Raw genomic sequence first — 26156 nt, forward strand, 5'->3', positions numbered from 1 at the left:
GATATATATTTCAGGGCCAATTGTTTTGTTAGTACAGCTTTATAAAGCCTTTTTCCTATTATGTAGCTTTTATAGAAGTGTAATGTCTGGCTTACAAACAGGCTAGACTGATTTTACTTGAATATGGATTAAACTTGTTTACATATATACATGTGTGTGTAGTTAAAAATGATATCATAGTACAATATATGTTAATAATCTTTTAATAATGGGAGTGAATATCAGGTGATGGGTGGGATGGATTATACAGTCAGGAGATGTGTTTTAGGTAGAAATACCCTAGACACCCACCAATCACCTGAAATTCAATCCCATTTTGAAAATTAAGTTTACACTCATCTGACTTATTAAATTGTCATACTGTAAACCTACATGTCTTGAGAATCGTATGGTGTATAAAGAAACGGTAAAAGGTGTATGATTAGCGCACCCTAAGCTATTTAATGACAGCAAATTCTTAATTTGTTTGGGTTGGCCACAGGTCCTATTTAATGTGTATGGCTACCTGTTCATGCCATGTTATTTTATGCTGAGTAATTCTGTCATTTCAAAAGTTTTGATCAGTTGGGGTCTCAGTGCTGAGTCCGCTACCAATCATGAGGAGGTTTGGGGAGAAGTTTCACTTCCCAGTTCGCAGTGATTTCAGTCCTGTAGCCCCGTAGACTTCGTGGAGATCCTGGAAATGATGTGCGTTGCTGGATGCTTCTCCCTCCCTGATCTTCAGGGTGGGTGAGGTATTGCAGTTCAGCTCCATTAAAGTGAATGGAGCCAAGTAGCATGAACACGCACAACCTAAAGACAGGTGTGGTGCTGTTTTGCAAGAAATCGGCTGTTTTTCTATTTCTGGATAACCCCCTTAATGACCAGACATTTAAAGGGGAACTCTGGTGGATTCTTTTTTTTTTTTATCAACTGGTGCCAGAAAGTTAAATAGATTTGTAAATTACTTCTAATAAAAAATCTTTATCCTTCCAGTACTTATTAGCAGCTGTATGCTACAGAATTTCTTTTTTTGTCTAGTCCACAGTGCTCTCTGCTGACACCTGATGCCCATATTAGGAACTGTCCAGAGCAGGAGAAAATCCTCATAGAAAACCTATGCTGCTCTGGACAGTTCCTGACATGGACAGAGGTGTCAGCAGAGAGCACTGTGAGCAAGACAAAAAAGAAATTCAAAATGCAAAGAATGCGAACAGCTACTGATAAGTACTGGAAGGATAAAGATTTTTAATGGAAGTAATTTACAAATCTGTTTATCTTTCTGGCACCATTTCATTAAAAAAAAAAAAGTTTTCCACCGGAGTTCCCCTTTAACCCCTTAAGGACACGTGCATATGGGTACGCTCTTGCTCGATGGTACTTAAGGACCAGACTGGGATGACTGCTGAAATCTTTCAGCAGGCATCCCGTGCCAATGCCCAGGGGGGTCCTGAAACCCCCACTTGTCGGCGATCGCAGCCATTCCCAGTCATACCCGGAAAATAAGGGGGATCGGGGTTGTCCAAGACACCCCCGGTCCCCCTGAAGGGATAGGAGCCACCCCTCCTATCCCTGCTATTGGTCGGTCAGAAGCGACCGACCAATAGCAGATCGGGGGTGGGAGGTTAAAGTTCGGTTCCCCCATTCTGCCCACCCACTATAGTCCGGGCAGAGCAGGGGAACCGTCGGTTACTGGCGTTGGAGGTCACTCACCATCGGCGGCAGCGGGCGGAGATCGTTGGCAGCAGCGGGAGGCGATGACATGCGGCTGGCTCCCTGGTGCAGACTACGGAAGCCGGTGAGTTGCCTAGCAACATCTGGAGGGCTACAGTTTGAGACCACTATACAATGGTCTCTAAACTGTAGCCCTCCAGATGTTGCAAAACTACAACTCCCAGCATGCCCAGACAGCTGTTTGCTGTTTGGGCATGCTGGGATTTGTAGTTTTGCAACAGCTGGAGGGCTACAGTTTAGAGATCACTGTGCAGTGGTCTCTAAACTGTGGCCCTTCAGATCTTGCAAAACTACAACTCCCAACATGCCCAAACAGCAAACAGCTCTATAGTGAGACAACTGTATAGTGGTCTCAAACTGTAGCCCTCCAGATGTTGCTAGGCATGAAATTCTCTGCGGGTGCACAACATGGCTCAGGAGTGAGAGTGCACTATGTACAGTTGAGGCCTAAACTGGTAATTTGCACAGAGGTGGCTGATTTTACAGCGGTTCTGACATAAACGCAAAAAAATAAATACCCACATGTGACCCCATTTTGGAAACTACACCCTTCACAGAATGTAACAATGTGTATAGGTGTTTGACGAATTTTCATTAAAGTTGGATGGGAAAATGAAGAAAATAAATTTTTTTCACTAAAATGCTGGTGTTACCCTAAATTTTTCATTTTCACTAGGGAAAATAGGAAAAAAGCCCCCCCAAAATTTGTAACCTCATTTCTTCTGAGTATATAAATACCCCATATGTGGATGTAAAGTGCTCTGCTGGCGACAAAAATTTTATTTTTCATTTGCACAGCCCACTGTTCCAAAAATCTGTCAAACGCCAGTAGGGTGTAAATGCTCACTGCACCCCTTATTAAATTCTGTGAGGGGTGTAGTTTCCAAAATGGGGTCACGTGGGGGGGGGGGGATGGGGTTCCACTGTTCTGACACAACGGGGGCTTTGTAAATGCTCATGGCCCCTGACTTCCATTCCAAACAAACTCTCTCTCCAAAAGCTCAATGGCGCTTCTTCTCTTCTGAGCATTGTAGTGCGCCAGCAGAGCACTTGACATCCACACATGGGTATTTCCATACTCAGAAGAAATGGGGTTGCAAATTTTGGGGGGCATTTTCTCCTATTACCCCTTGTAAAATTTGGGGAAAAACCTGCATTTTAGTGAAAAAATTTTTTTTGCCATTTACACATCCGACTTTTACAAAAAGTCATCAAACACCTGTGGGGTGTTAAGACTCACTGGATGCCTTGTTACATGCCTTGAGGGGTGTAGTTTACAAAATAGTATGCCATGTGTTATTTTTTTTTGCTTTTCTGGAACAATAGGGGCTTCCTAAATGCGACAGGCCCCCCAAAAACCATTTCAGCAAAATTCACTCTCCAAAATCGCATTGTCGCTCCTTCCCTTCTGAGCCCTCTACTGCGCTCGCCGAACACTTGACATACACATATGAGGTATTTCCTTACTCGTGAGAAATGGGGTTGCAAATTTTGTGGGGCTTTTCCTCCTATTACTCCAAATTCAAAAACTGGGTCTTAATGAACATGCGAGTGTAAAAAATGAAGATTTTAAATTTTCTCCTTCACTTTGCTGCTATTCCTGTGAAACACCTAAAGGGTTAACAAACTTTCTGAATGTAATTTTGAATACTTTGAGGGGTGCAGTTTTTATTATGGGGTCATTTATTGGGTATTTCTAATATGAAGGCTCTTCAAATCTACTTCAAAACTGAACTGGTCCCTGAAAAATTCAAATTTTGAAAAGTTTGTGAAAAATTTGGAAAGTGCTGCTGAACTTTGAAGCCCTCTGATGTCTCCCAAAAGTAAAAACATGTAAACTTTATGATGTTATGATGCAAACATAAAGTAGACATATTGTGTATGTGAATCAATATGTAATTTATTTGGTATGTCTATTTTTCCTTATAAGCAGAGAGTCAACTTTTTCATAAAATTTTTGCATTTTTCACCAAGAAATTATGCAAGTATAGACGAAAATTTACCACTAACATAAAGTAGAATATGTCACGAAAAAACTATTTTGGAATCAGAATGAAAAGTAAAAGCATCCCAGAGTTATTAATGCTTAAAGTGACATTGGTCAGATGTGCAAAAAACGCTCTGGTCCTTAAGGTGAAAATGGGCTTGGTCCTTAAGGGGTTAAAAGGGGTTTTCCTTGGACTTTTTGATTGAGGACTTATTTTTAGGACAGGCCATCAATATGTTATTGGAGGGTGTCTGATACTCTGAGCCCACCCCCACCCCCTGGAGATTAGCTGTTTTCCAGAGCTGAGGAGTCTACGTACATAGTAAAAAGAGAGAGAAGCACTTTGATGGGAGCTATGCTGCAGTAAACCAAACACTACATAGTGTACAGAGCTGTTTGCTTAGGCCATCAAGTCCATGAGATTATTGCATTTTTTGAAAACTGTTTGGGATCACATATTTATACTGTTGTGCTTAGGGCTGTATTAGCTGGCCCAAGACGCCCTGTAAATCTCTTAGGTCGGCACTAGTTTACAAAGCCTATTACCTGACTCTAGCGTAGTGCATGGGATCGCTGGATCGTGTGTGTGTGTGTGTGAACTTTCCTTGTAATCAGCCGCTGGCCATATATCTCCTATTTTTACATGTGAAGATGTGCGGCCAATGGGTGATTTTTATTTATTTATAAATTTTTTTACTTTTTTTTTTTTAAGCTGGTCGAAATCAGCTGTCAAACATTCATCAGCTGATCTTAAGCCTTATTACACAGGGTAATGTTGGCCTGTACAGCCGATAATTGACCCTTTCAACAGAGGCCTCACACAAGGGGAGTTAAAGGGGTACTCCGCTGCCCTGCTTCCAGAGCTCCGCTCCCCAGCATCCGGAAGTTTATTGTTCCAAACATTGTGTGCAGGCTTCCGTGTTCAGGGCCGACCCTCGTGACGTCACGCCCACCCCCTCGTGAGGCAATCACGCCCCCTTCCCATAGACTTTCGTTGAGGGGGTGGGCATGACGTCACGAGGGGGCAGGCGTGAGGTCACGAGGGGCGGCCCTGAACATGGAAGCCCGCACACAGCGTTTGGAAGAATAAACTTCCGGACGCTAGGGAGCGGAGCTCCGGAAGCAGGGCAGCGGAGTACCCATTTAAAGGGGTAATTCAGGATTTAAAAAAAATATATTTTTATATGCTGCAGGGGCTGTAAAGTTAGTGTAGTTCATAATATAGTGTCTGTACCTGTGTGTGACGGTGGTTTTGCAAATGTGATTTTCGCCCAATATTTATTTTTAACAGCATACAAAATTACTCATGTCTCGGGATTTCCCAGGTTGCAATGCATCGAGACCTGACATCACTAGTCAGTTGTGCAAAGGCAGTCTGTCTGCTTCAATGGGCGAGTGACCGCTTGGTGGGAGAGATTATTTTGCAGCAGCTGTAGGCACCCTGATTAGAAGACTTTTTGAATGGATGCAGCTCATTTGTGCAGCAATGGGTGGGGTGGCTGATGTGTGGGAGGTAGGAATGTAACTTCACACTTACAAGCATGGAACTATGGGATGTGTAGCTTAAGAGACCAATCCCCAGCTACCCAGTTAACAAAAGGATAGCCTTTAGTATGTACTAAAATCACCTTATGATGGATTACCCGTTTAAAGGGGTACTCCAGTGGAAAACTTTTTTTTTTTTTTTAAATCAACTGGTGCCAGAAAGTTAAACAGATTTATAAATTACTTCTATTAAAAAATAAATAATCCTTCCAGTACTTATTAGCTGCTGAATGCTACAGAGGAAATGCTTTTCTTTTTGGAACACAGTGCTCTCTGCTGACATCATGAGCACAGTGCTCTCTGCTGATATCTCTGTCCATTTTAGGGACTGTCCAGAGCAGCATATGTTTGCTATGGGGATTTTCTCCTACTCTGGACAGTTCTTTAAAATGTACAGAGATGTGAGCAGAGAGCACTGTGCTCGTGATGTCAGCAGAGAGCTCTGTGTTTCAAAAAGAAAAGAATTTCCTCTGTAGTATTCAGCAGCTAATAAGTACTGGAAGGATTACGATTTTTTAATAGAAATAGTTTATAAAGAAGGTCTGAAGAAGCGCATGCGCGCGATACGGCCAGTTACCTGAAGTGCTCTCTGTCTCCCCGCTCCCCTGCCTGTCAAGTTTTCCGCTACTTTCTTTCTACTATTGCATTAATTTATAAATCTGTTTAATATTCTGGCACCAGTTGATTTAAAAAAAAAAAAAAAAAAAAAGTTTTCCACCAGAGTACCCCTTTAACCCCTTAAGCACGCAGCCCTTTTTCACCTTAAGGACTGAGCCCTTTTTCGCAATTCTGACCACCGTCGCTTTACGAATGAATAACTCGAAAACACTTTTACCGAATATTCTGATTCTGAGATAATTTTTTCGTGACATATTCTACTTTATTTTGGTGGTAAATTTTCGGCGTTACTTGCATCCTTTTTTGGTGAAAAATCTCCAAATTCCATGAAAATGTTGAAAATTTTGCATTTTTCTAACTTTGAAGCTCTCTACTTGTAAGGAAAATGGATATTCCCAATAGCTGACATCTGCCGGTAAGGACTGACATTGGAGATCGCGCCGATGTCCGTCATTTAACTGTTTAAATACCGTGCGCTCAGCCTATCACCGGCCTATCAGGAAGCAGAGCGGCGCCCGTGGGCGTAAGGTCCCCATGACGGGGAAGGGGTTACATGTCAGCTGCAGCGCTGATACAGGGTATTCAGTACATCGTGAGCCGGGCGCAGGGTAGGCTGACAGCGAGAGGAGACATCCATCCTCCCGCAACAATTCAATGACTAATCATTACAGGAGTGTGGAAAAGGAGCGAAACCATTGCAGGAGAAAAGAAAATAGCAACGCCTGAAGCACTGACTTCTTGTTCACAACAGTGAACAAACATGGCCGCAGGTGTTGACGACAATCAAAAGCAACCAGAAAAACTACTGAACTTCCGTCACAGAAAAGAGGTCAGTAAAAATCAGAAATGCTGTGGACAGATGTATAACATGTGAATTACAAAAAGTGCTAATCTCACTACAAGCACGCTAGATAACCATAAAACTGTGGTACCGGAGTAAGATCAAAATGAGCCTGGTCCTTAACCCCTTCATGACCCAGCCCATTTTCACCTTCATGACCTGGGCATTTTTTGAAAATCTGACCACTGTCACTTTAAACATTAATAACTTTGGAATGCTTTTACTTATCATTCTGATTCCGAGATTGTTTTTTCGTGACATATTCTACTTTATGTTATTGGTAAAATTTCACTGATATTTGCATCCTTTCTTGGTAAAAAATAAAAAAATTTCATGAAAATTTTGCATTTTTCTAACTTTGAAAGTCTCTGCTTGAAAGGAAAATGGATATTCCAAATAAATTACATATTGATTCACATATGTCTACTTTGTGTTTGCATAAAAAAATTGACAAGTTTTTACTTTTGGAAGACATCAGAGGGCTTCAAAGTTCCGCAGCAATTTTCCAATTTTTCTCAAGATTTTCAAAATCGTAATTTTTCAGGGCCCAGTTCAGGTTGGAAGTGGATTTTAAGGGTCTTCATATTAGAAATACCCCATAAATGACCCCATTATAAAAACTGCACCCCCCAAAGTATTCAAAATGACATTCAGTAAGTGTTTTAACCCTTTAGGTGTTTCACAGGAATAGCAGCAAAGTGAAGGAGAAAATTCTAAATCTTCATTTTTTACACTCGCATTTTCTTGCAGACCCAATTTTTGGATTTTTACAAGGGGTAAAAGGAGAGAAATCACCCTAAAATTTGTAACCCAATTTCTCTCGAGTAAGGAAATACCTCATATGCGTATGTAAAGTGTTCGGCGGGCGCAGTAGAGGGCTCAGAAGGGAAGGAGCGACAATGGGATTTTGGAGAGTGAGTTTTTCTGAAAGGGTTTTTGGGGGGCATGTCCCATTTAGGAAGCCCCTATGGTGCCAGAACAGTGGACCCCCCCACATGTGACCCCATTTTGGAAACTATACCCCTCATGGAATTTAATAAGGGGTGCAGTGAGTATTTACACCTCACTGGCGTTTGACAGATATTTGAATTTTATTTTTCATTTTCACAGACCACTGTTCCAAAAATCTGTCATACGCCAGTGGGGTGTAAATGCTCACTGCACCCCTTATTACATTCCGTGAGGGGTGTAGTTTCCAAAATGGGGTCACATATGGATATTTATTGTTTTGCGTTTGTCAGAACTGCTGTAACAATCAGCCACCCCTGTGCAAATCGCCTCAAATGTACATGGCGCACTCTCCCTTCTGGGCCTTGTTGTGCGCCCCCAGAGCACTTTGCGCCCACATATGGGGCATCTCCGTAGTCGGGAGAAATTGCATTACAAATTTTGGGGGTCTTTTTTCCCTTTTACCTCTTGTGAAAATGAAAAGTATAGGGCAACACCAGCATGTCAGTGTAAAAAATTTATTTTTTTACACTAACATGCTGGTGTAGACCCCAACTTCACCTTTTCATAAGGGGTTAAAGAAGAAAAAGCCCCCCAAAATTTGTAAGGCAATTTCGCCCGAGTACGGCGATACCCCATATGTGTCCCAAAACTGTTGCCCTGAAATACGACAGGGCTCCAAAGTGAGAGAGCGCCATGCGCATTTGAGGCCTGAATTAGGGATTTGCATAGGGGTGGACATAGGGGTATTCTATGCCAATGATTCCCAAACAGGGTGCCTCCAGCTGTTGCAAAACTCCCAGCATGCCTGGACAGTCAATGGCTGTCCGGCAATACTGGGAGTTATTATTTTGCAACAGCTGGAGGCTCCGTTTTGGAAACAGTAGCGTACCAGACGTTTTTCATTTTTGGGGGGGAGGGGGGCTGTGTAGGGGTATGTGTATATGTAGTGTTTTTTTACTTTTTATTTTAGGTTAGTGTTAGTGTAGTGTAGTGTTTTTAGGGTACAGTCACATGGGCAGAGGTTCACAGCAAGTTTACCGCTGGAAGTTTGAGCTGCAGCGCAAAATTTGCGCCATCTCAAACTTGCAGCACTCACTGTAAACCTCCGCCCATGTGAGTGTACCCTGTACATTCACATTGGGGGGAGCGGGCAAACATCCAGCTGTTGCAAACTCCGAGCATGCCCTTTTAGCTGTCCGTGCATGCTGGGAGTTGTAGTTTTGCAACAGCTGGAGGAACACTGGTTTGGAAACACTAAGTTAAGTAATAAACTTTCAAGTGTTTTGCAACCAAACTTAGTGTTTCCAAACCAGTGTGCCTCCAGCTGTTGCAAAACTACAACTCCCAGCATGCATGGTCTGTCAGTGCATGCTGGGAGTTATAGTTTTGCAACAATTGCAACAGCTGGAGGCACTGAGGTAGGAAACGGACAATGTTTCCCAACTAGTGTGCCTCCAGTTGTTGCAAAACTACAACTCCCAGCATGCCCAGACTGCCCAGGCATGCTGGAAGTTGTAGTTCGGCAATATCTGAAGGATCAGATGTTGCCGAACTACAACTTCCAGCATGCTTGGGCAGTCTGGGCATGCTGGGAGTTGTAGTTTTGCAACATCTGGTGGTCCACAGTTTGGAGACCACTGTATAATGGTCTCCAATCTGTGCTCTTCCAGATGTTAGAGAACTACAACTCCCAGCATGCCTGGACAGACTGAGCATGCTGGGAGTTGTAGTTTTGCAACATCTGGAAGAGCACAGATTGGAGACCATTATACAGTGGTCTCCAAACTGTGGGTCTCCAGATGTTGCAAAACTACAACTCCCAGCATGCCCAGAAAGCCAAAGGCTGTCTGGGAATGCTGGGAGTTGCAGTTTTGAAACTCTCAGAGGCAGCAGTGAGATCGCTTTGCGGCGATCTCACTGCTGCCAATGAAGATGCCGCACTGCTGCCGGAAACTCACCTCCGGGACGCAGTGCCGCCGGGACCGCATGGAGGACGCCGGGACCGCCCGGGACACCGCTCCGACGGGTAAGTGACGCCGGGGGACAGGTCAGGGACACTTAGCAGAGCGGTGTGTGTCCCGATCCCCGTGATCCGGACTCACACACCGCGCTGCTAAGTATTCTGATAGCGAAACGCTGCTATCAGCTAGTCAGATTTGACCAGCTGATAGCAGCGATCGCTGGGGGGGGGGGGGGGGGGGGGGGGGGAATGAAACCCCCCGTGGTCGCACGGTAAGATGGCTGGCTATCAGTGATAGCCACCATCTTTCCGGGCGCTGCGGGGTGCCGCGAGTAGCGGCAGTAATGTTCATGACGTACCTGTATGTCATGGGTCGGGAACACCTTGCCACCCATGACGTACAGGTATGTCATAGGTCGGGAAGGGGTTAAAGGGGTACTCCGGTGAAAACCTTTTTTCTTTTAAATCAACTGGTGGCAGAAAGTTAAACATATTTGTAAATTACTTCTATTAAAAAATCTTAATCCTTCCTGTACTTATTAGCTGCTGAATACTACAGAGGAAATTCTTTTCTTTTTGGAATGCTCTCTAATGACATCACGAGCACAGTTCTCTCTGCTGACGTTATTATTATAATAATAATAACGCTTTATTTATTGTTGTCCTTAGTGGGATTTGAACCCTGCAAGGCAGCAGTGCTAACCACTGAGCCACCATGCTGCCCTTAGCATACATCTGCTATGTATAATTGCTAAAATGGACAGAGATGTCGGCAGAGAGCACTGTGTTCGTGATGTCATCAGTGTTCCAAAAAGAAAGGAATTTCCTCTGTAGCATTCAGCAGCTTATAAGTACTGGAAGGATTAAGATTTTTTAATAGAAGTAATTTACAAATATGTTTAACTTTCTGCCACCAGTTGATTTAAAAGAAAAAAAGGTTTTCACCGGAGTACCCCTTTAAGGGTTTAATGCCTACTTAGTTAGTGGTGGATTTACAAATATTTCCAATAAGAGAAGGAACAGAAATAAAGTGCATACGTGACTGAGTATTTCGGGAGCTAAAAGTATATGCATAAATAAATATATAAGATCAACTGCATAAACACTATTAGCAGAGAGAGGAGTATACTTGGTATAGAGAGTGCATGATGAAACGTGATAGGAGCAGGACGGGGATAAAGTGCTTAAATTGCTGAAAATGCTTTAGATACCATAATCTGAGTTAAAAAGAACACAGATATGAATAAAAAATGTGCTAATAAAATGGGATTGTTTTATTTTACTACCGTATATACTCTAGTATAAGCCGACCCGAGTATAAGCCGAGGCCCCTAATTTCAACCCAAAATCCCAGGAAAAGTTATTGACTCGAGTATAAGCCTAGGGTGGGAAATACATCAGACCCCCGTCATTAACATCCTCATCATCATCACCCTGTCATCATCCAGACCCTCATCATCATCACCTGTCATCATCCCCTTGTCATCATCCCACACACCCCCTTCATCATCCCCTTGTCATCATCCCCACCCCCCTTCATCATCCCCTTGTCATCATCCCACACCCCCCTTCATCATCCCCTTGTCATCATCCCCACCCCCCTTCATCATCCCCTTGTCATCATCCCACACCCCCCCTTCATCATCCCCTTGTCATCATCCCCACCCCCCTTCATCATCCCCTTGTCATCATCCCACACCCCCCCTTCATCATCCTCTTGTCATCATCCGCCCTCAGTGGTCTTCAACCTGCGGACCTCCAGAGGTTTCAAAACTACAACTCCCAGCAAGCCCGAGCAGCCATCGGCTGTCCGGGCTTGCTGGGAGTTGTAGTTTTGAAACCTCTGGAGGTCCGCAGGTTGAAGACCACTGCGGCCTTCGACATCATCCAGCCCCCTCTCACCCCCTTTAGTTCTGTACAGTACTCGCCTCCGCTCGGCGCTGGTCCGGTGCTGCAGGACTGTCCGGTGCTGCAGGACTGTCCGGTGCTGCAGGACTGTCCGGAGAGGAAGTCGTCCGGTGGGATAGTGGTTCCGGGCTGCTATCTTCACCGGGGGCGCCTCTTCTCCGCGCTTCGGGCCCAGAATAGAGGCGTTGCCTTGACGATGATGCAGAAGTACGTTGGTAATGAACGTACCTCTGCGTCGTCGTCCAGGCAACGTGACTATTCTGGGGCCGGGCCCGAAGCGCTCAGAAGAGGCCTCCCCGGTGAAGATAGCAGCCCGTAACCACTATCCCACCGGACGACCTCCTCTCCGGACAGTCCTGCAGCACCGGACCAGCGCCGAGCGGAGGCGAGTACTGTACAGAACTAAAGGGGGTGAGAGGGGGCTGGATGATGTCGAAGGTCGCAGTGGTCTTCAACCTGCGGACCTCCAGAGGTTTCAAAACTACAACTCCCAGCAAGCCCGGACAGCCGATGGCTGCCCGGGCTTGCTGGGAGTTGTAGTTTTGAAACCTCTGGAGGTCCGCAGGCTGAAGACCACTGCGGGTGGAGAGTTCACTCGAGTATAAGCCGAGGAAGGTGTTTTCAGCACGAAAAATCGTGCTGAAAAACTCGGCTTATACTCGAGTATATACGGTATTATAACTACATGCACCACAGAATTGTCCACTTCTGACCCCTATAACTTTTTATTTTTCCATATATATGGATGTATGAGGGCTAATTTTTTGCGCTGTGATCTGAAGTTTTTATCTGGAGCATTTTTATTTTGATGGAACCTTTTGACTGTGTTTTATTATTTTAATTTTTTTCTAGTATATGAAGTGACCAAAAATACGCATTTCTGGACTTTGGAATTTTTTTACACTTGTGACTTTGACCATGCAGTTTAATTAACATTATATTTTAATAGTTCAGACATTTACGCACAGGGCAATACCACACATGTTTAGGTTTTACGTTTTTTACATTTTTCTATTTGAAAAATGGGAAAAGGGGGGTGATTTAAACTTTTATTAGGGAATGGGTTAATGCATATTTATTTTTTTACACTTTATCTTAGTCCCCATAGGGGACTATAACATGCCATATTTAGATTGCATACACTGATCAATGCTTCTCCATAGTAGAGCATTGATCAGTGTTATCGGTGCTCCATTGCTTCAGCCTTGCAAAGCTGAACGAAAGGTTGGAGCACAGCTCAAACAGCTGGGAGGAAGGTAAGACTCCTCCACCCATCCTCTCAGCTGATCTGGATGCCGAGGTTTCGTTGCGGCAGTCCCGGTCAGCCCACTGAGTTAGCTGGGAACGGAATTAACCGCTATTAGATGCCGCAATCAAAGCTTTTAGACACTGCGTCTAAATGGTTAATGCCGGACAACAGCCCAATCGGCCATGTCCGGCATTAGCCGTGGGTCCCGGTTGCTGAAAGCAACCGGGATCCATAGTGTATGATACGCACTCACCGTCAGGGCGTGCATCATACAGTGGGAGCCCGCAGTGGATGTACATATATGTCCATTTGCGCGAAAGGGTTAAATTTTGCGATCATAGCATTTAAATGGCTAAATCACAGGAGTCACACCTATTTGGTATCTGATCTCCACACCTGATCTGCACAAGTACTACAACTTTACATATACACGCATCCTTACACAGTAAACCCCCCCCCCCCGTAAAATTTAAGAACGTCTTGTACGGCACTGTTTCCTAAATGGTGCCTCCAACTGTTGCAGAACAACTACTCCCAGCATTGCCAGATACGCATTCACTGTCCATGTTCGGGAGTTTTGCAACAGCTGGAGGCACCCTGTTTTGGAAATACTGCCGTAGGGTATTTTTGATGGAGGGGCAAACGCCATGCTTGCATCCTGGTCCACCCCTATGCAAATCCCTAATTTACGCCTTTGATGTGCATAACGCCCTCTCACTTCGGAGCTCTGGCGTATTTCAAGGCAAAAGTTTAGTGCCACATATGGGGTATTCCCTTACTTGGGAGAATTTGTGTTAAACATTTTGGAGGGCTTTTACCGCTTATGAAAAGAAAAAGTTGGGGACTACACCAGCATGTTCCAAGATCCAGAGATATGCACCTACAACCCAGCCTCTCAGACACACCTGTGCAGCTGACCCGCCAGCACTGCCCCGGCTTCCATTGAGTGCATTCAACCAAAAGAAACCAATGTCCAGCACTAGGTGATCCAATAAAATCTTGTCTTTATTGGAGATTCACAAATTCATGGGATAAGACGCAGGTACATGAAAACTTCTGACGCGTTTCACAAAGTATTGCGCTTAGTCATTCTATGAATTCTATGAACCCCTCAAGGAATGTAACAAGGGGTGCAGTGAGCCTTTTCAAACCACAGGTTTCTGACAGATTTTTGGAACAGTGGTCTGAGAAAATGAAAAAAAATTTCACATGCACAGCCCACTGTTCTAAAACTCTGTCAAACACTAATGGGGTGTAAACGCTCACTGCACCCCTTGTTATGTTCGTTGAGGGGTGTAGTTTCCCAAATAGTGTGCCATGTGTTTTTTTTTTTTTTTTTTTTTTTTTTTTTTTTTTTTTTTGCTGTTCTGGCACCATAGGGGCTTTCTAAATACGACATGCCCCCTAAAAAACATTTCAGCAAAATTCTTTCTCCAAAAGCCAAATTTTGCTCTTTCTCTTCTGAGCCCTGTAGTGCGCACGCAGAGCACTTTATGTCCACATATGGGGTATTTTCTCCTATTAACCCAGAGAGTTTCAAAGTTGGAAAAATGCAACATTTTGAAATTTTTTATGAAATATTGGAATTTTTATAAAGTATCGACAAAAAATTACCACTATCTTAAAGTAGAATATGTGCCGGAAAAAAATCTCGGTATTAGAATGATAGTTAAAAGCAACCCAGAGTTATTAATGTATAAAGTGACACAAATCAGATTGGCAAAAAATGCCCTGGTCCTTAAATGGGCTCTCTAATTAAAACTACATTTTGCTATTGCACTCCTTATGGTAAATACAATATCTTTCCAATGTACTTTGTTAAAAAAAAAAAAAGTTTTCTATGTTTTATTTGTGTTTTAAGAAGCTGCCACTAGGTGTCTCTCTACAGAGCACATTTTGCCCCATCTCTTGCACAGACTTTAGACTCCTGCTGGCCTGGCAGAAGTCCAAAATCAGGAAATGCAGTCTGGAGTGCTGAGGGGTGTGTTTGCGTCCTTAGTCAATCATAGCTTATTTCACACACTGAACTGCTCTGGGCTGTGTGTAGCAGAGTGAGGGAGGAAGTTCTCCCCTGTATGGCTTCAGATGATGAAACTGAGCAAAAAAATACCGAGCAAAATCAAGATAGAAAACAAAAAAAAAAAAAATAAAGGCAGGGGGTGGTTTATCATGATGGGGAAGTGAACTGGGAGGATTATAAAATGTCACAAGATCATGAGAGGTGCTCTTTATATGGGCACTGTCATATATATGTTCTACATCTTGGCAAAGCAATAGTTTTTCTAATATACTACTTTTAAAAAAAATCACATTTTATTAAAGAAAACTGCCTCCGAAAATCGCACCACTGGGGGTCCCCATACCTCCTGGGACACTGATAAGTCCCACAGCAGCATGAGAGTTTCCAAGGGTCATGGACACGAGATGGCTGATTGACAAGGCTGCAGGAGGAACACAGCCTGCAACTACACTGCTGTAACACAGAGTTTTACCAATCATGTGCCCCCAGCTGTTGCAAAACTACAACTCCAAGCATGCCTGGACAGTCAAAGGATGTCTGGGCATGCTGGGAGTTGTAGTTTTGCAAAAGCTGTAGGCACACAGCTGAGGGCAACACTGCTGTAAAAAAGTGTTATCCAAACACTGTACCTCCAACTATTCCAAAACTACAAGTCCCAGCATTACAGGACTGCTTAAGGATGAGACACATGCAATTACTTATGCAATTGCTGTAGCCTTTTTATGGAAGCATGGCAGCCTCTTCAGCTTTTCTATAAGCTTCAAGTCTTTTTCTATTTGTAAATTCTGTACTATTTGTTACAATAGTACAAGGTACTGTAGCATTGTGCTATACACTTAAAGGAGAACTCCAGAATAGAAAAATTGTCCTCCATACTGCCGGCAGTAAAAAAAAAAAAAATAGATACATACCTTCCTTCGCTCCCCCAATGCCTCCGGTAACCCCCTTCCTGTCTCCGCCGCTATCCTCTTCCTGGTCGCCGGTGGTCGGCGAGTCATACTGCACTCAGCCAATCACCGTCCGCAGCGAAGTCCCGACTCGGACAGCGATAGGCTGAGTGGCAGTGTGACAGCAGGTGCCGTCACACTGTCACACTGTCGGGACTTCGCTGTGGCCGGTGATTGGCTTAGTGCAATATGACTCGCCGACCACCGGCATCCAGGAAGAGGATGGTGGCGGAGACCGGAGTGGGTTACCAGAGGCACAGGGGGAGAGAAGGAAGGTATGTATCTATTTTTTTTTTTTACTGACGGCAGTATGGAGGACAGTTTTTCTATTCTGGAGTTCTCCTTTAAATGGGACAATGCTGCAGTACCGTGCACTTTTCTACAAATAGTAGGAAGTCTTCAAGTACTGTATGTACCTGCCTGCAGACAATGGGGGGCATTCATCATTGTAGGTGTAAATAAAGCTTTTTCCTACACCACTTTTTTTGTGTGCTATAATGTGTAGGAGCACCAAATTTATTAAATGGTCACAGAGCATTTGATAAATTTTGTGCAGGTCACATTTTCTGAAATTTCACTCTTCACATACACCAAAAAGCTAAGTCTGGGCTGGTGTAGTTTTAGAGACTTTTCAATGGTTTTGCACCTTTTTTGCACCTTTTCACAAAAAGGCGCAGTTCATAAAACCCTTCCATATCATGCGTATTTCCAAAATCAGTGGATTACAACTCAAAATCAGCAGAAATGTGTAAATCAAAAGGTGCAAAAAAGTTACAAAAAAAAGGAACACTGGCGTCAAAATAGTACCAAATGTAGATGGAAAAAAAGGGTAAACACAAAGATAAATGCCGACCAATGTACAGCATGGAAAAGGTTTTGGGACTGACAGAAATTCTTGCCTAACCAGTGCTTGGAGTTTATAAATACTTGTGTGTTTTTGTTTGTCCAACCACTTTTTGAGGATTGACCACAGGTTCTCAATGGGATCTGGGGCCACTTAGTTATCACTTTTTACTTGTGACCTTCTCCATCATGCTGGAAAAATCATTGTTCATCACCACATTTCTCCTAGATTATTGCTCTTGGAGGACGATTAGATGCCAATATTTACTTAGGATAGTGTTCTTAGGCAAAATTGTGAGTGTTCCCAATCCCCTGTATGAAAAGCAGCTCACACATGAATGCGCTAAGAATGTTTTACTGCTGGAATAACACAGAACTCATGGTTGCACTAATCTTTTCTTTGTTGGACAACCATGCTTCCAGATCTTCCAAACAGTCTGCAGTATATAGCTCAGACAATTGGCATATTTTGGTGCTTTTCCCAATGAATGCAAGCTCTCATATACAAATGCAAACTTTATTTTTGAGATACAATAATGCAACACCTTTTTTATTTTTTCTTGAAAGATTTTAAAATAAACATACAGTAGGCAAAAAAAGAAGAAACATAACAAATAACATAAGTAAATAAAAATACCATGTCATCAATGAAAACATGCAAAATTAGATATCACTATACATAACACAATATTCTAAGGATGGATAAAGCGGCAATTAATAGGTATGATTTACATGAGTTAATGGGGAGGGCAATCCACTTTAGAGGTAGTCGAAGGGCTTACCTCTTGTTCCTGGTGTCCATGGCTCTCTCATTGATAGGCTTTATCAATGGAGCGCAGAGCACATGGATTAATAAGTTCAATAGAACTGCATTGATCTGTATCTAATGATTCCTTCTAAAAGTCCCCTAAGGGACTAATAGAGTGTTAAAAAGAAAAAAGTTTTTAATAAAAGTTTAAAAGAGACACATTAACCCCTTCCATATTAAGAGTTTAAATCACACCCTTTTCCTATATAAAAAACATAAACATAATAAAATTATGTTTAAAAAAAATATTTGGTATCTCCTCGTGCGCAATTGTCTGTACTATTAAAATATAACATTATATATCCTGTACAGTACATGACGTAAATGTAAAGAAAAAAAATACCGAACCCCAGAATTGCATTTTTTATAACATCATATCCCATAAAAATAAAGTAAAAAGCGATTAAAAAGTAATCACAATACCAAAATTGTACCGATACAAGCAACAGATTATGGCACAAATAAGTCCTCATAAAGTCTGGTATATAAAAAAAAATACCTACAGGGTCAGAAAATGTCAATTAAAAAAAAAATTCGAAAAAGTTTTAGAATTTTTACAAAATTTGTAAAACATGACAGAAACTATACAAAGTTGGTATTGCTGTAATCAGGCCAACCTAAAGTATCAAAATAACAGGTCATGTGATGCTCCTTTGAACTCACCTGGGGCAAGTAACAGGTCTGTGCAATATAAAAATCACAATAAAAAAGAGAGAAGTTCTCTTAGTCTTTGCATTTGCAAGTATGGACAACAGAAAAAGAAGAAGAGAACTGTCTGAGGGCTTGAGAACCAAAATTTTGGAAAAATATCAACAATCTCAAGGTTACAAATCCATCTCCAGAGATCTAGATTTGCCTTTGTCCACAGTGCGCAACATTATCAAGAAGTTTGCAACCCATGGCACTGTAGCTAATTTCCCTGGGCATGGATGGAAGAGAAAAATTGATGAAAGGTGTCAATGCAGGATAGTCCGCATGGGGGATAAGCAGCCCCAAACAAGTTCCAAAGATATTCAAGATGTTCTGCAGACTCAGGGAGCATCAGTGTCAACGCAAACTATCTGTCGACATTTAAAAGAAATGAAATGCTATGGCAGGAGACTCAGTAGGACCCCACTGCTGACCCAGAGACATAAAGAAGCAAGACTGCATTTTGCCAAAATGAACTTGAGTAAGCCAAAATCCTTCTGGGAAAACGTCTTGTGGACAGATGAGACCAAGGTAGAGCTTTTTGGTAAAGCACATCATTCTACTGTTTACCGAAAACGGAATGAGGCCTACAAAGAAAAGAACACAGTACCTACAGTGAAATATGGTGGAGGTTCAATTATGTTTTGGGGTTGTATTGCTGCCTCTGGCACTGGGTGCCTTGAATGTGTGCAAGGCTCCATGAAATCTAAGGATTTTGGGTCTTCCAGCAGGACAATGACCCCAAACATAAGTCAAAAAGTACCCAGAAAAGGATGGCAACAAAGTGCTGGAGAGTTCTGAAGTGGCCAGCAATGAGTCCAGATCTAAATTACATTGAACACCTGTGGAGAGATCTTAAAATTGCTGTTGAGAAAAGGCGCCCTTCCAATAAGAGAGAGCTGGAGCAGTTTGCAAAGGAAGAGTGGTCCAACATTCCGGCTGAGAGGTGTAAGAAGGTTATTGATGGTTATAGGATGCAACTGATTTCAGTTATTTTTTCCAAAGGGTATGCAACCAGATATTAAGTTAAGGGTGCCAATAATTTTGTCCAGCCCATTTTTGGAGTTTGGTGTGACATTATGTCCAATTAGCTTTTTTCCTCCCTTTTTTGGTTTAGTTCCAATACCCACAGAGGAAATAAACATGTGTATAGCAAAAAATGTGTTACTGCAATCCTTTTCTGTGAGAAATACTTAATTTTCTATAAACATTTTAGGGGTGCCAACATTTACGGCCATGACTTTGTGTGTATGTATATATATATATATATATATATATATATATATATATACATATATATACATATATATATATATATATACACTGCTCAAAAAAATAAAGGGAACACTTAAACAACACAATGTAACTCCAATTCAATCACACTTCTGTGAAATTACAATGTCCACTCAGGAAGCAACACTAATTGACAATCAATTTCACATGCTTGGATATATCACATTACCACACCAAAATGATCCTAGCTGCAGCTATACTAAAAGCACACGTCAATAATTAAATCAATAACATAATAGTATGCACTGCTAGTCATATGTAATGAGGTGATGTATAGGTAGTGCGTACCTGATCCTGTAGTAGGGAAGAGTTTGTCAAGGAGGAGCTTGTCAATGATGCAGGTGAAAGGAGTATATATACTTAAAGGTATTGCTTGAAATAGAGACACGTAGGTACTGGGGTTATACCTGACGCAATTATTCACCGGGCTGGTGCAAAGAAGTTGGCCGGGCGAGTGGATGCTATGGGAGATGACTGTTCTAAATATGCACTGGTGCGCGCTCTAAAAAATAATATAACACAAAAAGTCCAATAAATGTCCTGAGATTACTGTATTACTGACTATCCAGGCATGCTGGTAGTTTAGCAACAGCTGGATGCACCCTGTTAAGGGTAGTCTACGCCAGTGATTCCCAATGTCTACCCCTAATTTAGTCTTCCAATGCGCATGGTGCTCTCTCACTTTGGAGCCCTGTCATATTTCAAGGAAACAGTTTGGGACCACATATATGGTGTTTCCGTACTCGGGAGCAATTGCGTTACAAATTTTGGGGGGCTTTTACCCCTTATAAAAAGGAACAGTTGGGGTCTACACCAGCCTGTTAGTGTAAAAAAATAAAAATGTTTACACTAACATGCTGATGTTGCCCCATACTTTTTATTTTCACAAGAGGTAAAAGGAAAAAAAAGACCCCCAAAATTTGTAACACAATTTCTCCTTAGTACGGAAATACCCCATATGTGGGCGTAACATGCTCTGCGGGCGCACAACAATGCTCAGGAGTGAGAGTGGACTATGTATATTTGAGGCCTAAATTGGTGATTTGCACAGGGGTGGCAGATTTTATAGTGGTTCTGACATAAATGCTAAAAAATAAATACCCACTTGTGACCCCATTTTGGAAACTACACCCCTCACGGAACGTAACAAGAGCCTCAACACCCCACGGGTGTTTGACGAATTTTCGTTAAAGTTGGATGGGAAAAAAAATAAATAATTTTTAACTAAAATGCTGATGTTACTCAAAATTTTTCAAAATAGGAAAAAGCCCCCCAAAATTCGTAACCCCATTTCTTCTGAGTAAGAACATACCCCATATGTGGATGTAAAGTGCTCTGCGGGCGAACTACAATGCTCAGAAGAGAACGAGCGCCATTGGTCTTTTGGAGAGAAAAGTTGTCTGGATTTGAAGGCTACGTGTTTACAAAGCCCCCATGGTGCCAGAACAATGCACTCCCCATGTGACCCCCATTTTGGAAACTACACCTCTCATGGAATGTAATACGGGGTACAGTGAGCATTTACGCCCCGCAGGTGTCTGACAGATTTTTGGAACAGTGGTCCGTGAAAATAAAACATTACATTTTTCATTTGCACAGCCCACTGTTCCAAAGATCTGTCAAACGCCAGTGGGTTGTAAATGCTCACTGCACCCCTTATTAAATTCTGTGATGGGTGTAGTTTCTAAAATGGGGTCACATTTGGGGGGGTCCACTGTTCTGTCATCACAGGGGACTTTGTAAACGCACATGGCCCCCGACTTCCATTCCAAACAAATTCTCTCTCCAAAAGCTCAATGGCGCTCCTTCTCTTCTGAGCATTGTAGTGCGCCAGCAGAGCACTTGACGTCCACACGTGGGGTATTTCCATGCTCAGAAGAAATGGGGTTAAAAATTTTGGGGGGCATTCTCTCATATTACCCCTTAAAAAATGTAAAATTTGGGGAGAAAACTGCATTTTAGTGAAAAAAAATAAATGACACATCCGAATTTAACGAAAAGTCGTCAAACATCTGTGGGAGTTAAGGCTCCCTGGACCACTTGTTACATGCCTTGAGGGGTGCAGTTTCTAAAATAGTATGCCATGTGTTTTTTGTTTTTTTTTATGTGCTGTTATGGCACCATAGCGGCTTCCTAAATGCGACATGCCCCCCAAAAACCATTTCAGCAAAATTCACTATCCAAAATCCCATTGTCGCTCCTTCCCTTCTGAGCCTTCTAGTGCACCCACAGAACACTTGACATCCACATGAGGTATTTCCTTACTTAAGAGAAATTGGGTTACAAATTTTGGGGGGCTTTTTCTCCTATTACCCCTTGTAAAAATTCCAAAACTGGGTCTACAACAACATGCGAGTGTAAAAGATTTTGAATTTTCTCCTTCACTTTGCTGCTATTCCTGTGAAACCCCTAAAGGGTTAACAAACTTTCTAAACATAATTTTGAATACTTTTAGGGGTGCAGTTTTTATAATGGGGTCACTTTTGGGGTATTTCTAATATGAAGGCCCTTCAAATACACTTCAAAACTGGACTGGTCCCTGAAAAATTCCGATTTTGAAAATTTTGTGAAAAATGTTAAAATTGCTGCTGAACATTGAAGCCCTCTGATGTCTTCCAAAAGTAAAAACATGTCAACTTTATGATGCCAACAAAGTAGACATATTGTATATATGAATCAATATATAATTTATTTGAAATGTCTATTTTCCTTACAAGCAGAGAGCTTCAAAGTTAGAAAAATGCTACATTTTCAAATTTTTCATGAAATTTTGGAATTTTTCACCAAGAAATGATGCAAGTATTGATGAAAATTTACCACTATATTGAAGTAGAATATGTCACGCAAAAACAGTCTCTGAATCACAATAATAAGTAAAAGCATGCCAGAGTTATTAATACTTAAAGTGACAGTGGTCTGATGTGTAAAAGATGCTCTGGTCCTTAACCCCTTAACGACGCAGGATGTAAATGTACATCCTGGTGAGGTGGTACTTAACACACCAGGACGTACATTTACGTCCTATACGTAACCGCGAGCATCGAAGCGATGCTCGGGTCATGCGTGGCAGGTCGCGGCTGCTGATAGCAGCCAGGGACCCGCCGGTAATGGCCGACATCTGCAACTCCTTAGATGCCGTGATCAATACAGATCACGGCATCTGCGGTCAATAAAATGGATGATCGGATCGCCCGCAGCCCTGCCGCAGCGATCCGATCATCCAGAATAGCAGACGGAGGTCCCCTCACCTGCCTCCGCTGCCTTCCACGGGTCTTCTGCTCTGGTCTGAGATTGAGCAGACCAGAGCAGAAGATGACCGATAACACTGATCGGTGCTATGCCCTATGCATAGCACTGAACAGTATTAGCAATCGAATGATTGCTAATCGAATAGTCCTATGGGGACTATTAAAGTGTAAAAATAAAAGTAAAAAAAGTTAAAAATAAAAGTAAAATAATTTGAAAAACCCCTCACCCAATAAAAATGTGAAATTGTCAGTTTTTCCCCATTTTACCCCCAAAAAGTGTAAAAAAATAAAAAAATAAAAAAAGCTTTTTAATAAACATATTTGGTATCACCGCATGCGTAAATATCCAAACTATTAAAGGGGTACTCCGCCCCTGGCATCTTATCCCCTATCCAAAGGATAGGGGATAAGATGTTAGATTGCCACGGTCCCACTGCTGGGGACCCCGGGGATCGCCGCTGCGGCACCCCGCTATCATTACTGCCCAGAGCGAGTTCGCTCTGAGCGTAATGACGGGCGATACAGGGGCCGGAGCAACGTGACGTCATGCCCTCATGACATCACGGCCCGTCACCTTAATGCAAGTCTATGGCAGGGGGTGTGACGTATGCCACGCCCCCTCCCATAGACTTGTATTGACGGGGGCGGGCCGTGACATCACGAGGGGCGGAGCCGTGACGTAACGATGCTCCGGCCCATGTATTGCCTGTCATTACGTGCAGAGCGATCTCGCTCTGTGCAGTAATGATAGCGGGGTGCTGCAGCAGCGATCCCCGGGGTCCCCAGCAGTGGGACCGTGGCAATCTAACATCTTATCCCCTATCCTTTGGATAGGGAATAAGATGTCTAGGGGTGGAGTAGCCCTTTAAAATATAATGTTAATTATCCTGTTAACATGTTAAAAGTCCAAAATTTGACAACATTTTATTCCAAATAAATTGATTAAAAAATGCATTAAAAGTTTTATATATGCAAATTTCGTATACATTTTTTTTTACAGATCACTTAGCAAAAAGTGAGCCCTCATACCACCGCTTATACGGAAAAAATGAAAAAGTTATAGGTCAGCAAAATAGAGGGATTTTAAACGCACTAATTTGGTTAAAAAGTTTGCCTTTTTTTTTTTTGCGGTATAATAATAGAAAAGTATGTAATCATGGGTATCATTTTAATTATATTGACCTACAGAAGAAAGAAAACAGGTCAATTTTACCGTAAAGTGTACAGCATGAAAACGAAACCTTCCAAAATTTGCAAAATTGCTGTTTTCTTTCCCACACAAATAGTATTTTGTCATTACAAAGGACAACTGGTTGCACAAAAAACAAGCCCTCATACTAGTCTGTGGATGAAAATATAAAAGAGTTATGATTTTTAGAAGGCGAGGAGGAAAAAACGAAAACATAAAACTAAAATTGTCTGAGTCCTTAAGGTCCAAATGGGCTGAGTCCTTATTGGTTAAAGGGGTACTCCTGTGGAAAACTTTTTCTTAAATCAACTGAGGAAATGATTTTTTTTGGAACACAGAGCTCTCTGCTGACATCATGACCACAGTGCTCTCCGCTGACATCTCTGTCCATTGTAGGAACTGTGCAGAGCAGCATATGTTTGCTATGGGGATTTTCTCCTACTCTGGACAGTTCTTAAAATGGACAGAGATGTCAGCGGAGAGCACTGTGGTCTTGATGTCAGCAGAGAGCTCTGTGTTCCAAAAAGAAAACCATTTCCTCTGTAGTATTCAGCAGCTAATAAATACTGGAATGATTAAGATTTTTTAATAGAAGTAATTTACAAATCTGTTTAACTTTCTGGCACCAGTTGATTTAAAAAAAAAAAAAAAAAAAAAAAAAAGGTTTTCCACGGGAGTACCCCTTTAAGGTGAAAATGGGCTTGGTCCTTAAGGGGTTAAGTAAAAATTAGGTACACTTTTGTACTTTTCTGTATTTATTATAGGCTCAGAATCTTCTTGTTGACATGCGGTTATTTTGTTTTTTCATGATATAGTACAGTATATTTTAAGACTGGTCACAAGGAGAATGTGCATGCTCTGATATTTATTTTAAGGAGATAAGACACCTCTTACTAGACAAGATATCGGTATGCCGGCTGCTACAGATTGAGCTGTTACATGACATTCTTGTTGATGCACATTTTTTTTCTGAAATAATCTAAGTGGAAACATTCTAGTTTGGACATATTCATGATAAGGCACCACTCAGAAGGTGCCAGTGTCTATATCTCCTGTCTTTGTGCTATGCATACATAACATATTCCACCACTGGTGGTTTCATTTGAGCTGCGATCCAAGTTCTTGTGTTTAATTATGTGTCAAATGATCATTGCACATGAAAGTTTGTCACTTGTTCTATGCATATGAAAACACTGGCACAGTCAAATAGATTTTAGTCTATAGCATACCTTTTTATGTAAGCTGGTCTTTTCTTCATTTTTCCTTAAAAAAACAATACAAAAAACACCCTTTTAGGAGTGGCCCAGAATGTCAAACAGGTTTTGCAAGGGTCCACTGGGCTTTATCCCCTTTCCCTCTATGACATTACACCTGCCTTTCTTTCTTTGACAAACATGGTTCCTCTGCCGGTGGTGAGCTGTGTTGAAATTTGATGTATGTGCCGTGATTGTGGATTGCGATACATGCATATGAGCTTAATACCTAACCTGTCAGACTTACTGCGCGTATCCCAAAAGCTAGAGGCAGAGAGCTTGCTTCTTGCCTTTATTGACAACCTTGCGCATGCTATTGGAAGCTGGAGCGGGTGTTGTGTTACAGAGTTGGGGCATTGCAGCCCAGGGGCAGAGTTGACCAATCACGCCTCTTTGACACTCTTGGCCCCCATAAAAGTGTGTGTTTTTAGTGTGTGTTTGTTCTTTACATAAGAACAGCTTATGTAAAGATATGCAAAGTATCCATACACTGACATCTATTTGACTGTGCCAGTCCTTTCATATGCATAGAATGCGTTAGAGATGCACTTTAAGTGCAATCTGACTCTGATCCATAGCCAGGCCAGTTTTATGCAAGGATATAACACTTAATAGACCTGACCTCATCTCCTCACAGCTATAGTCTGTGATTTCCTATGTTTCTTTAAACCTAAACAGCTTAAGTTGGAATGTAGTTACAAGGAATCAAAACTGTTTGAAAATGAATTATGTTAATATGTATTTTACTAAACAAAATAATATGACATATTTTCATGCTTCTGGGGATAACTTTAAAGACAGTAACAGAGGGGTTACATGGTGATTTTATGTGTTTTTAGCCACTAGTAATACATTTTTTTTTCTTAAGGTGCATTGGAAGAGAATGAGTTAATTGTCAGTCTTCAGTAGTGCTTTGTGATCTGAATAGGCTGGTTACCATGGAGGGAGAGAAAGCAGCTTAGGAAAAGGGGCAGCCAGTCCCTTTGTTCAAAACCATTCTACTCCCCTTCTGTGTATACTCTTCCCCCTCCACACATAGTCATTCTGTTCTCACTTCAAAATCCATGTAGTCATCTTTCCTCCTCAGAATCTC

At 42.1% G+C, this 26156-nt stretch overlaps 1 protein-coding gene across 6 annotated transcripts in view; it reads left to right on the plus strand.

Moving 5' to 3' along the window:
- The window catches only part of ADCY7 (adenylate cyclase 7), a 243687-nt gene that overhangs the window by 95207 nt on the left and 122324 nt on the right, over positions 1-26156 (plus strand). Inside the window, exon 3 of one of the 6 annotated variants that reach the window (XM_056526348.1) lies at positions 6535-6692. The exons of the other annotated variants lie outside the window; for them this stretch is intronic. The gene's annotated coding sequence lies outside the window, so the exon portion shown is untranslated. The remainder of the gene's footprint in view (positions 1-6534; positions 6693-26156) is intronic. 6 annotated transcript variants of the gene reach the window in all.

The sequence above is a fragment of the Hyla sarda genome, chromosome 6 (assembly GCF_029499605.1).
Source record: "Hyla sarda isolate aHylSar1 chromosome 6, aHylSar1.hap1, whole genome shotgun sequence".
Taxonomy (NCBI): Eukaryota; Metazoa; Chordata; class Amphibia; order Anura; family Hylidae; genus Hyla; species Hyla sarda.